Raw genomic sequence first — 10,973 nt, 5'->3', positions numbered from 1 at the left:
AGCTCAGGCAAAAAGAGAGTCCGGCAACGCCATGGCAGCAAAACAACCTGAAAATGGGAGCATGCCCTGTCAAGATACGGGTCAGATAATATCAAATGCCCGATTAATCAGTTCAAAGGGGGATGACAATTCGACATAATCATCATTGCCTTCATCAAACCATTGATGATACTTGCCACGTACACCGCCAAAATTCAATGGTCCGGCAGAAGCATTTAAAAAAGAGAATAGATGGTATTAGCATGCATAGCATGAAAGGGTATGAAACCCTTAATAATACTCCCTCAGTAAGATTGATAAAAGGGCTGTTGGGATCCGGCAGAAGCATTGAAAAAAGTAAAAAAAAGTTGAAGGGCACAGAAATCATCTGCAACAATATGTAACAACCATCCAAGCGAGCTGCTAATAATACACTCAAACAACAACAACAACAACAAATAACAACATTCCTAGTGTATCCCACATGTGGGATTTGAGAGGGTAATGTGTATGCAGCCTTACCCTGTTGAAGGTCTGTTAATAATATACTCCCTCTGTTAAAATTGATAAAAGGATTGTTGGGTTTTTTATAGTAATGGAGAAATCATTGGCTGATGCAGAGAGCGGCAACCACCCTTTCAATGAAAAATCCCGTAAGCACATTGTAGCCTCATTCTTTCCCTTTTGAGCTTTTGCTTTGTACAGTTCCCTAACCTTTTGTTTCCCAAAACTGATAGAGAAGGTGAGGCTCAGATCTGTGTTAAGCTCAGGTAAAAATAGAGTCCAACCACGCCATGGCTGCAAAAACTACCAGAAAAGCTGGTGGCATGCCCCGCCAAGATACGGGTCGGATAACCTCAAATGCCTTATTAATCAGCTCATAAGTGAATAAAATTTGGCAAAAGTCATCATCGCCTCTTTCAAGCCGTCGAATTATACTCACCACCATCGCTTCCACCAGCAACATTCAATGCTCCGGTGAAAGCACTAAAAAAAAGAAGAAAAAAAAGAGTTGAAGGGCGTAGAAACCCTTTGAAACGTTATGTAACAACCATCCAAACAAGCTGTTAGTTATATACTCCCTCCATTTAAAATTGATAAAAGAGTGGTTGGGATTCCTACAGTAAAGGAGAAATCATTGGCTAATTTCAGTGAGAGGCAATCACCCTTGGAACAAAAACCCTCAAATCCCTGTAGCCTCATTCTTTCCCTTCTGAGCTTTTGCTTTATTCATTTCCCAGAACTTTTGTTTATATAGTACACTGAAGATGTTAGAATACTCCGTTTGTTAAAACTTAAAATTGACAAAAGGGTTATTGGGTTTCATACAGTAATGGAGTTCAGTAAATTGAGGCTCAGACCTGTGCAAGCAAAGAGAGTCCAACCACGCCATGGCTGCAAAAATCACCAGAAAATCTGGGAGCATGCCCCGCCAAGATACGGGTTGGATAACCTCAAATGCCCGATTAATCAGCTCAGAAGGGAACAAAAATTGACATAAATCATCATCACCTCTTTCAAACCGGCCGATTATACTCACCACCATTGCTTCCACCAGCAACATTCAATGCTCCGGCGGAAGCATTAAAAAAAGAAAAGAAAAAAAAAGAGTTGCAAGGGCATAGAAACCCTTTGACAATATAACAACAATCCAAGCAAGCTGTTAATAATACACTCCACTCCCTCCATTAAAATTGATAGAAGGATAGTTGGGTTTCTTACCGTAATGGAGAAATCATTGGCTGAATATAGAGAGAGGGAATCACCCATTCAATGAGAAGTCCTCAACTCTCTGTAGCCTCATTCTATCCCTTTAAAGCTTTTGCTTTGTCCATTTTCCTAACCTTTTGTTTCCCTAAACTGACAGAGAAAGTGAGGCTCAGATCTGTGTTGAGCTCAGGCAAAAAGAGAGTCCAATAACGCCATGGCTGCAAAAACCACCAGAAAATCTGGTGGAATGCCCTGCCAAAGCATGGGTCGGTTTACCTCAAATGCCCGAATAATCAGCTCAGAAGGGAATAAAATTGGTAAAAATCATCATCGCCTCTATAAAGCCACCAATTATACTCACCAGCGCCGCTTTCAGCTCCACCAGCAACATTCAATGCTCCGGCAGAAGCCTCAAAAAAGGAAAAGAAAAAAAAAGAGTTGAAGGGAATAGAAGCCCTTTGAAACGATATATAACAACAATCCAAGCAAGCTGTTAATAATACATTCCCTCCGTTAAAATTGATAAAAGGGTTGTTGGGATTCTTACAATGATAGAGAAATCATTGGATGAATGCAGAGAGAGGCAACCACCCTTTCAATGAAAAATCCTCAACTCTATGTACACCCACTTACATCAAATACAATTACCAGGATGGCTTTCCAAACAGGCCCCAAGGGTCTTCATGCTTTTAATATAGTATAGATAAAAGGGTTGTTAGGATTCTTACAGTAGAGAAATTATTGGCTGAATGCTAAGAGAGGCAACCACCCTTTTAATAAAAAGTCCTCCACTCTCTGTAGCCTCATTCTTTCCCTTCAGTTTTTGCTTTTTGTTTCTCAACTCTCAAAAACATTTTCCTTCATACCGAACACACCCTAAATACAACCAAAAAAATCCAAACTGAATAGAGAAAAATTGAGGCTCAGATCTGGTTAAGATCGGGCAACAAGAGAGTCCAACAAACGCCATAGCTGCAAAAACCACCACCACCGCAAAAGCTGGGAGCATGCCCCGCCAAGATACGGGTTAGATAATCTCAAATGCCCAATTAATCAGCTCAGAAAGAAATCAAAAGTTGACAAAAATCATCATTGCCTCTTTAAAGTCACCGATTATACTCAACCCCACAGCTTCCACTACCCCCACCAGCAGCACTCAATGCTCTGGCAGAAGCATTTGAGAAAAGAGAATGCACTGTATGAGCGCAGCATGGAAGTATAGGTTAGATTGATATGGTATGTATGTATGTCTAATTAGGTCGTTTTTAAATTTTATAAAAGGGTTGTTGGGGATCTTACAGTAAGGGAGGAATCATTGGCTTATGCAGAGAGCGGCAACCACCCTTTCAATGAAAAATCCTCAACTCTCTGTAGCTTCATTCTTTCCCTTCTGAGCTTTTTGACTTTTGGTTCTCAACTCGCGAAAACATTTTCCTTCATACCAAACACACACCTTAATATCAAACAAAAAAGAGCCCAAGCTGAATAGAGAAAAATTGAGACTCAGATCTGTGTTAAGCTTGGGCAACAAGAGAGTTCAACCACGCCATGGCTGCAAAAACCACCAGAAAATCTGGGAGCATGCCCCGCCAAGATATGGATCAGATAACCTCAAATGTCCAATTAATCAGCACAGAAGGGAATAAAAATTGGCAAAAATCATCATCGCCTCTTTCAAGCGACCCGATGATACTCAGCACCATTGCTTCCACCAGCTCCACCGACAAAAATCAATGCTCCGGCAGAAGCATTAGAAAAAAGAAAAAAAAAGTTGAAAGGCATAGAAACCCATTTCAAACAAAAGCTGTTAATTATACACTTCCTCTGTTTAAAATCAATAAGAAGGTTGTTGGGATTCTCACAGTAATGGGGAAATCACTGGCTGAAAGCAGAGAGAGGCAACCACCCTTCAAATGAAAATTCCTCAAACTCACTGTTAGCCTCATTCTTTTCCTTCTAAGCTTTTGCTTATAGTACCCTGAAGCTGTTAATAATACTCCCTAAGTTAAACTTAACGAAGAGACCGGTAAATTGAGGCTCAGATCTGTGTTAAGCTCGAGCAAAACGAGAGTCCAACCACGCCATGGCTGCAAAAACCAGTATGCCCCGCCAAGATACAGGTCGGATAACCTCAAATGCTCGATTAATCAGCTCAGAAGGGAATAAAAATTGACAAAAATCATCATTGTCTCTTTCAAACCGTCCAATTATACTCACCACCATAGCTTCCACCAGCTCCACCGGCAACATTCTGTGCTCCAGCAGAAGCATTAAAAAAAGAGTTGAAGGGAATAGAAACCCTTTTAAACAATATGTAAGAACAATCCAAATGAGCTGTTAATTATATACGTCAATCAACATTTCTAAGGGCTTTCATGCTTTTAATATAGAGAGAAGTACTGAAAACACCCCTAAACTCTGTGCGAAATATTAGTTTCATCCCCAAACAATTGAGACCCTTAAAAACACCCCTTTACATGACTAATTGAACTAAAATACACCCCCGATCTTGCAACATGAGTGAAATACGCCCCTAAATTCTCGTCAAGTTTAGGGTGTTTTTAACACTTATTTCGATTTTTTATTAAGAGTCTCATGCTCCTACAAGAGTTTGAGACCGCTTGCTATGTCATTGATATGACAGATCGAGGATGTATCTAAGTTTAGTTAGTCAAATAGAGGGGTGTTTTTTAAGGCTGTCAATAGATCGGAGACGAAATTGATAATTTGCGCCAAGTTCAGGGGTGTTCTTACTTTTCACTTTGATATTGTACAGATAAAAGGGTTGTTGGGATTCTTACAGTTAACGGAAATCATTGGCTGAATGTTGAGAGAGGCAACCACCCTATCAATGAAAAATCCTCAAGTCTCTGTAGCCTCATTCATTCCCTTCTGAACTTTTTGCTTTGTTTCTCAACTCAAACATTTTCCTTCATATGGAACACACCCTAAATATAACAAAAAAAGGCCAAGCTGAATAGAGAAAAATCGAGGCTCAGATTTGTGTTAAGCTCGGGAAACAAGAGAGTCCAACAACTCCATGGCTGCAAAAACCACCAGAAAATCTGGGAGCATGCCCCGCCAAGATACAGTTTGGATAACCTCAAATGCCCAATTAATCAGAGCTCAGAAAGGAATAAACATTGGCAAAAATCATCATTGCCTCTTTTAAGCCATCCAATTACACTCAGCACCATCACTTCCACCAGCAACAATCAATGCTCCGGCAGAAGCATTAGAGAAAAGAGAATGCACTGTATGGTCACAGCATGGAAGTATAGGTTAGATTGATATGGTATATATATATGTGTGTGTGTGTGTGTCTAATTAGGTAGTTTTTCCTAAAATTTATAAAGGGTTGTTGGGGTTCTTACATCAAGGGAGAAATAATTGGCTGATGCAGAGAGTGGCAACCACCCTTACAATGAAAAATCCTCAACTCTCTGTTGCCTCATTCTTTCCCTACTGAGATTTTTGACATTTGTTTCTCAACTCTTGAAAACATTTTCTTTCATATCAAACACACCCTTGATATTAAACAAAAAAAAAAGAAGCCAAAGCTGAATAGAGAAAAATTGAGACTCAGATCTGTGTTAAGCTTGGGCGGCAAAAGGAGAGTCCAACCACGCCATGGCTGCAAAAACCACAAGAAAAACTGGTGGCCCACCAAGATACGGGTCTGATAACCTCAAATGCCCGATTAATCAGCTCAGCTTGGGCAAAAGGAGAGTCCAACCATGCCATGGCTGCAAAAATCACCAGAAAAGCTGGTGGCATGCCCCGCCAAGATACGGGTCTGATAATCTCAAAATGCTCGATTAATCAGCTCATAAGGGAACAAAAATTGGCAAAAATCATCATCACCTCTTTCAAGCCGTCCGATTATACTCACCAACATCGCTTCCACCGGCAACATTCAATGCTCCGGCGGAAGCATTAAAAAGGAGTTGAAAAAAGAGTTGAAGGGCATAGAAACCCTTAAAACAATATGTAACAACAATCCAAACAAGCTGTTATTTATGTACTCCCTCCGTTTAAAACTGATAAAAGGGTTGTTGGGATCCTTACAGTAATGGAGAAATCATTGGCTGAATGTTGAGAGAGGCAACCACCCTTTCAATGAAAAATCTTCAACTCTCTGTAGCCTCACTCCCCCTTCTGAGCTTTTTGCTTTTTGTTTCTCAACTCTCGAAAACATTTTCCTTCATGCCAAACACACCCTTAACATTAAGCAAAGAAGAGCCCAAGCAGAATAGAGAAAAATTGAGACTCAGATCTGCGTTAAGCTTGGGCAACAAGAGAGTCCAACCACGCCATGGCTGCAAAAACCACCAGAAAATCTGGGAGCATGCCCCGCCAAGATACGGGTCAGATAACATCAAAATGCCCAATTAATCAGCACAAAAGGGAATAAAAATTGGCAAAAATCATCATCGCCTCTTTCAAGCCGTCCGATTATACTCAGCACCATTGCTTCCACCAGCTCCACTGGCAACAATCAATGCTCCAGCAGAAGCATTAGAAAAAAGAAAAAAAAAGAGTTGAAAGGCATAGAAACCCATTTCAAACAAAAGTTGCTAATTATATACTTCCTCTGTTTAAAATCGATAAAAAGGCGGTTGGGATTGTTACAGTAATGGGGAAATCACTGGCTGAAAGCAGAGAGAGGCAACCACCCTTCCAATGAAAAATCCTCAAACTCACTGTTAGCCTCATTCTTTTCCTTCTAAGCTTTTGTTTATAGTACCCTGAAGCTGTTAACAATACTCCCTCAGTTAAAATTAACAAAGAGACCGCTAAATTGAGGCTCAGATCTGTGTTAAGATCGAGCAAAAAGAGAGTCAACCACGCCATGGCTGCATAAACCAGTATGCCCCACCAAGATACGGGTCGGATAACCTTAAATGCTCAATTAATCAGCTTACAAGGGAATAAAATTGACAAAGATCATCATCGCCTCTTTCAAACCGTCCAATTATACTCACCACCATAGCTTCCACCAGCTCCACCGGCAACATTCAATGCTCCGGCAGAAGAATTAAAAAGGAGTTGAAAAGAAGAGATGAAGGGCATAAAAACCTCTGAAACAATATGTAACAACAATCCAAACAAGCTGTTATTTATATACTCCCTCCGTTTAAAATTGATAAAAGGGTTGTTGGGATCCTTACAGTAATGGAGATATCATTGGCTGAATGTTGAGAGAGGCAACCACCCTTTCAATGAAAATCCTCAACTCTTTGTAGCCTCATTCATTCCCTTCTGAGCTTTTCGTTTTTTGTATCTCAACTCTCGATAACATTTTCCTTCATACCAAACATACCCTAAATATAACAAAAAAAGCCAAGCTGAACAGAGAAAAATTTGAGGCTCAGATTTGTGTTAAGCTCAGGCAACAAGAGATTCCAACCACGCCATGGCTGCAAAAGCCACCAGAAAATCTGGGAGCATGCCCCGCCAATATACGGGTTGGATAACCTCAAATGCCCGATTAATCAGCTCAGAAGGGAATAAACATTGGCAAAAATCATCATTGCCTCTTTCAAGCTGTCCAATTATTCTCAGCACCATTGCTTCCACCAGCTCCAGTGGCAACAATCAATGATCCAGCGGAAGCATTAAAAAGGAGTTGAAAAAAAGAGTTGGAAGGGCATATAGAAACCCATTTCAAACAAAAGTTGATAATCATATACTTCCTCTGTTTAAAATTGATAAGAGGGTTGTTGGGATTCTTACAATAATGGAGAAATCATTGACTGACTGCAGAGAGAGGCAACCACCCTTTCAACGAAAATCCTCAAACTCCCTGTTAGCCTCATTCTTATAGTACCCTGAAGCTGGTAATACTACTCCCTCAGTTTAAATTGACGAAGAGATCAGTGCATTGAGGCTCAGATCTGTGTTAAACTAGAGTATAAAGAGAGTCCAACCACGCCATGGCTGCAAAAACCAGCATGCCCCGCCAAGATACGGGTCGGATAACCTCCAATGCTCAATTAATCAGCTCAGAAGGGAATAAAGTTACAAGAATCATCATCGCCTCTTCCAAGCCATCCGAAGCAATAAAAGCAACTGTTAGAAAAATTATAGGAAATATAATTGAAGAAGAAGATGGCTTTAAGGCATGAAGAATCGCTTTCCTTAAAGAGATATTTCCCGTATACATATTGGGAAAAATACAAGAAATTGCCTTCAAGATACAACAAAGTCCTTGTATATGCATGTATATTTTTCTTTTTGGGTTACTTCTAGAGAGTCCTTATATTTATAAAACTTAAGAGATCGACTTTTCATAATAGTCATGTTCTTTCATGTGTTCAATTTAAGACCTCTATATATTACAAAATATCCAACAACAACATACCCAGTATAGTCCCACATGGTGGGGTTTGAGAGAGTAGAGTATATGCATATCTTATCCCTACTTTAGAGGTAGAGAGGTGGTTTCCACTAGACTCTCGGCTTAAGAAAAACAGTCCAAAGCAGTCCAGAAAGAGCAACAAAACATATTGAACAGTAACTACAAAAATATATGATAGTCGAAGTACAAGAAACTTCCAATAGTAACAAAATGAAAAGACAAGAAACTATATGAGTAATATTATGACCACTAGTATGGGAAGATCGCAAGACAATGCACTACTAGTCTACGACCTACGAACCTCCTTCCCTAATCCATGTCCTCCACAATATGTAACAACATTCCAAACGAGATGTTACATTTGTCCATGAACTTTTTTCAATTTTTTCTGGAGTTGAACTCCAAAAAACAAGTTTGGCCATAAAATTTGGAATTCAACCATAGGATTTGAAAAACAAAAAAAGATACTTTTACTTTTTTCACTCCAAATTACTCACAAAAAGTCAAAAACGACTCCAATTTGTATTCATAGCAAAATACAACTCTAATTTTCAAATATAATTTTTCATTTTGAAAACAAACACTACATTATTTTCAAATTTCAGAATGAAACATGACCAAACACAAACTAATATACTTCCTCCACCTTAAATTGATAAAAGGGTTGCTAGGTTTCTTACAGTATGGAGAATGCATTGGCTGAATGCAGAGAGAGTCAACCACCCTTTCAACAAAAAAAAAATCAAAAGCCCTGTTAGCCTCATTTTTTATTTATGAACTTTTGCTTATAGTACCCTGAAGCTGCTAATAATACTCCCTCAATTGAAATGGACGAAGAGACCAGTAAATTGAGGCTCAAATCTGTGTTACGCTCGAGCAAAAAGAGGGTCAAACCACGCCATGGCTGCATAAAACAGTATGCCCCGCCAAGATACAGATCGGATAACCTCAAATGCTCAATTAATCAGCTCAAAAGGGAATAAAAAGTGACAAAAATCATCATCGCCTCTATAAAGACACCAATTATACTCACCCCCACCAGCAACACTGAATGCTCAGGCAGAAGTATAAAGAAAAAATAAAGAGAAAAAGAGTTGAAAGGTCATAGAAACCCATTTCAAACAAAGCTGATAATTATATATTCCCTCTGTTCAAAATTGATAAAAGGGTTGTTGGAATTCTTACATTAATGGAGAAATCATCGGCTTATATAGAGAGTGGCAACCACCCTTCCAATGAGAAATCCTTAAACTCTCTTTAAGCCTCATTCTTTCCCTTTTGAGCTTTTTGCTTTGTCCATTTCCCTTAGGTTTTGCTTATATAGTCCCCTCAACACTCGAACTATAATACTCCCATCTTTTTACCAGTTCATTAATTTTTCTTGTTGAAAGTATAACAAAACAATTTCTTTAGGACAAAGATTTACATTTACAATTTTTAGTTTTTTTTTAATATAGTTTCCAAATTTTCTTGGTCGATATAGTTTGAATATGTGAAAATGAGATGTACAAGTGGTCCAATGCAAAGGTACAAGGATATTGTGGATAGGTGATAAGACATGATCCACCAACTTCACAAAGATATGATCTTGGATGTAGTAGTTAAGAATTGTATCACTTTGTTCTTTCTTATAAGGTGGAAATCGAAATTACACCAAAAAGATAAAAGATAATCCATCAACCGAGCTACCAAAATTTTCCATTTGTTCCATCCCTTTTAGTATTATTTAATATTTCCTGCACATCAATCATTGTATAATTTTGATAGTGATTGCTCCTTTTTTAGTTTGTCATATTATCTTTAACATTTTACCTTAATTTCTTCACTTTCATTCTCTTTTTTCGAATTGTATCAAGAACAACTTCTCTAACTCCAGGTATTACCTTTGTATACACAATTACTTTTCTACCAATTTTTGCAACTGAACATATGGTCTCACTTGGCCCTAGAAGTAGTGAACATTATCAGCAATATTCAGAAAAACAGTTGACAAATTTCACTTTTGTTTTTTAATAACCATAAAATCCCCAATAATGGATCACGGCTTGAACTCTATGTTGCACCAGTCATCTCTGCTTAAATACCAAACTTAACAATTCAAATCTGTGGCATGCATTCTAACACACCAACTGTTGCACTCTTATCCCTAAACCAAAGGGATAATTCAAACTCGCGACATGCACCTCTATAGCACAGCAATTGTTGCACTCTCACCACTGGACCAAAGGCCCTAATCCATGGGATGTATTCATAAAAATAGTAGAGGTTTTTGATTTAACACATTTGAAACAACAACAAAGAGAAACTTTTGAAATCTATCCAATCAAGAGTGATGGACAATGTAGCCAAGCAAGAATCAGCTGTGGTTAGAACCATATATTAGCTCATCAACTAGAATCGTTCCAATCTTGTCCAAGTATGATATCGGCAACAGGGAAAAAGAGGGGATCAACAAATACAGAGCCCCTCGGCAAAGTTGCCTTGTCTGGCAATTCTTTTTGCATATAACAAACAATTATCTATTTTCATACTTAAATAATGTTAAGACCCTTTCAATTAGAATACATAGCAGCAGCAAGAAGCTGATTAAATACATAAAATACACCTAGTATAACAATATTTTTAGACAAGTAGTGATAACATAGAGCTAAATAGAGGCCTCATCTATCAGAGTAACTATGACAAAAAGCATCATTTGGATGTTGATCCATGGCTTACTTGAATTACTCATCATTTAGGATGAATTGCTTCATGCACCGAGTAAACAAATTGATTGAAGGAGATCAGTATGAATTATCAAGACTCTTAAGAAGTATGGCTTCTTGTAAAGATCATTATCAATGAAAGAGAACCCCTAAAAGATAATACATAGCAAAAACAAGAAACTGACTAAATGAAGCATAAAAATCACCTAGTGAAACTT

At 38.5% G+C, this 10,973-nt stretch overlaps 1 long non-coding RNA gene across 6 annotated transcripts; it reads right to left on the bottom strand.

Annotated features, from left to right (window-relative positions):
* Positions 1-303: 303 nt before the first annotated feature.
* LOC125875545 (uncharacterized) lies at positions 304-9,366 on the bottom strand. Of its 6 annotated transcripts, none has more exons than XR_007447429.1 (4): positions 8,731-8,994; positions 5,554-7,761; positions 3,300-3,358; positions 304-1,432 (listed from the first exon to the last, which is right to left on the bottom strand). It is a non-coding gene; the product is annotated as an uncharacterized LOC125875545 (long non-coding RNA). The 6 variants fall into 6 exon arrangements; XR_007447432.1 differs by lacking the exon at positions 304-1,432 and adding an exon at positions 2,554-2,725; XR_007447430.1 differs by lacking the exons at positions 304-1,432; positions 3,300-3,358 and adding an exon at positions 3,481-4,943 and having other exon boundaries at positions 5,064-5,666; positions 5,758-7,761.
* Positions 9,367-10,973: the final 1,607 nt, after the last annotated feature.

Source organism: Solanum stenotomum, chromosome 9, assembly GCF_019186545.1.
Source record: "Solanum stenotomum isolate F172 chromosome 9, ASM1918654v1, whole genome shotgun sequence".
Lineage (NCBI taxonomy): Eukaryota > Viridiplantae > Streptophyta > Magnoliopsida > Solanales > Solanaceae > Solanum > Solanum stenotomum.
This window is presented reverse-complemented; position numbering and strand designations above follow the sequence as displayed.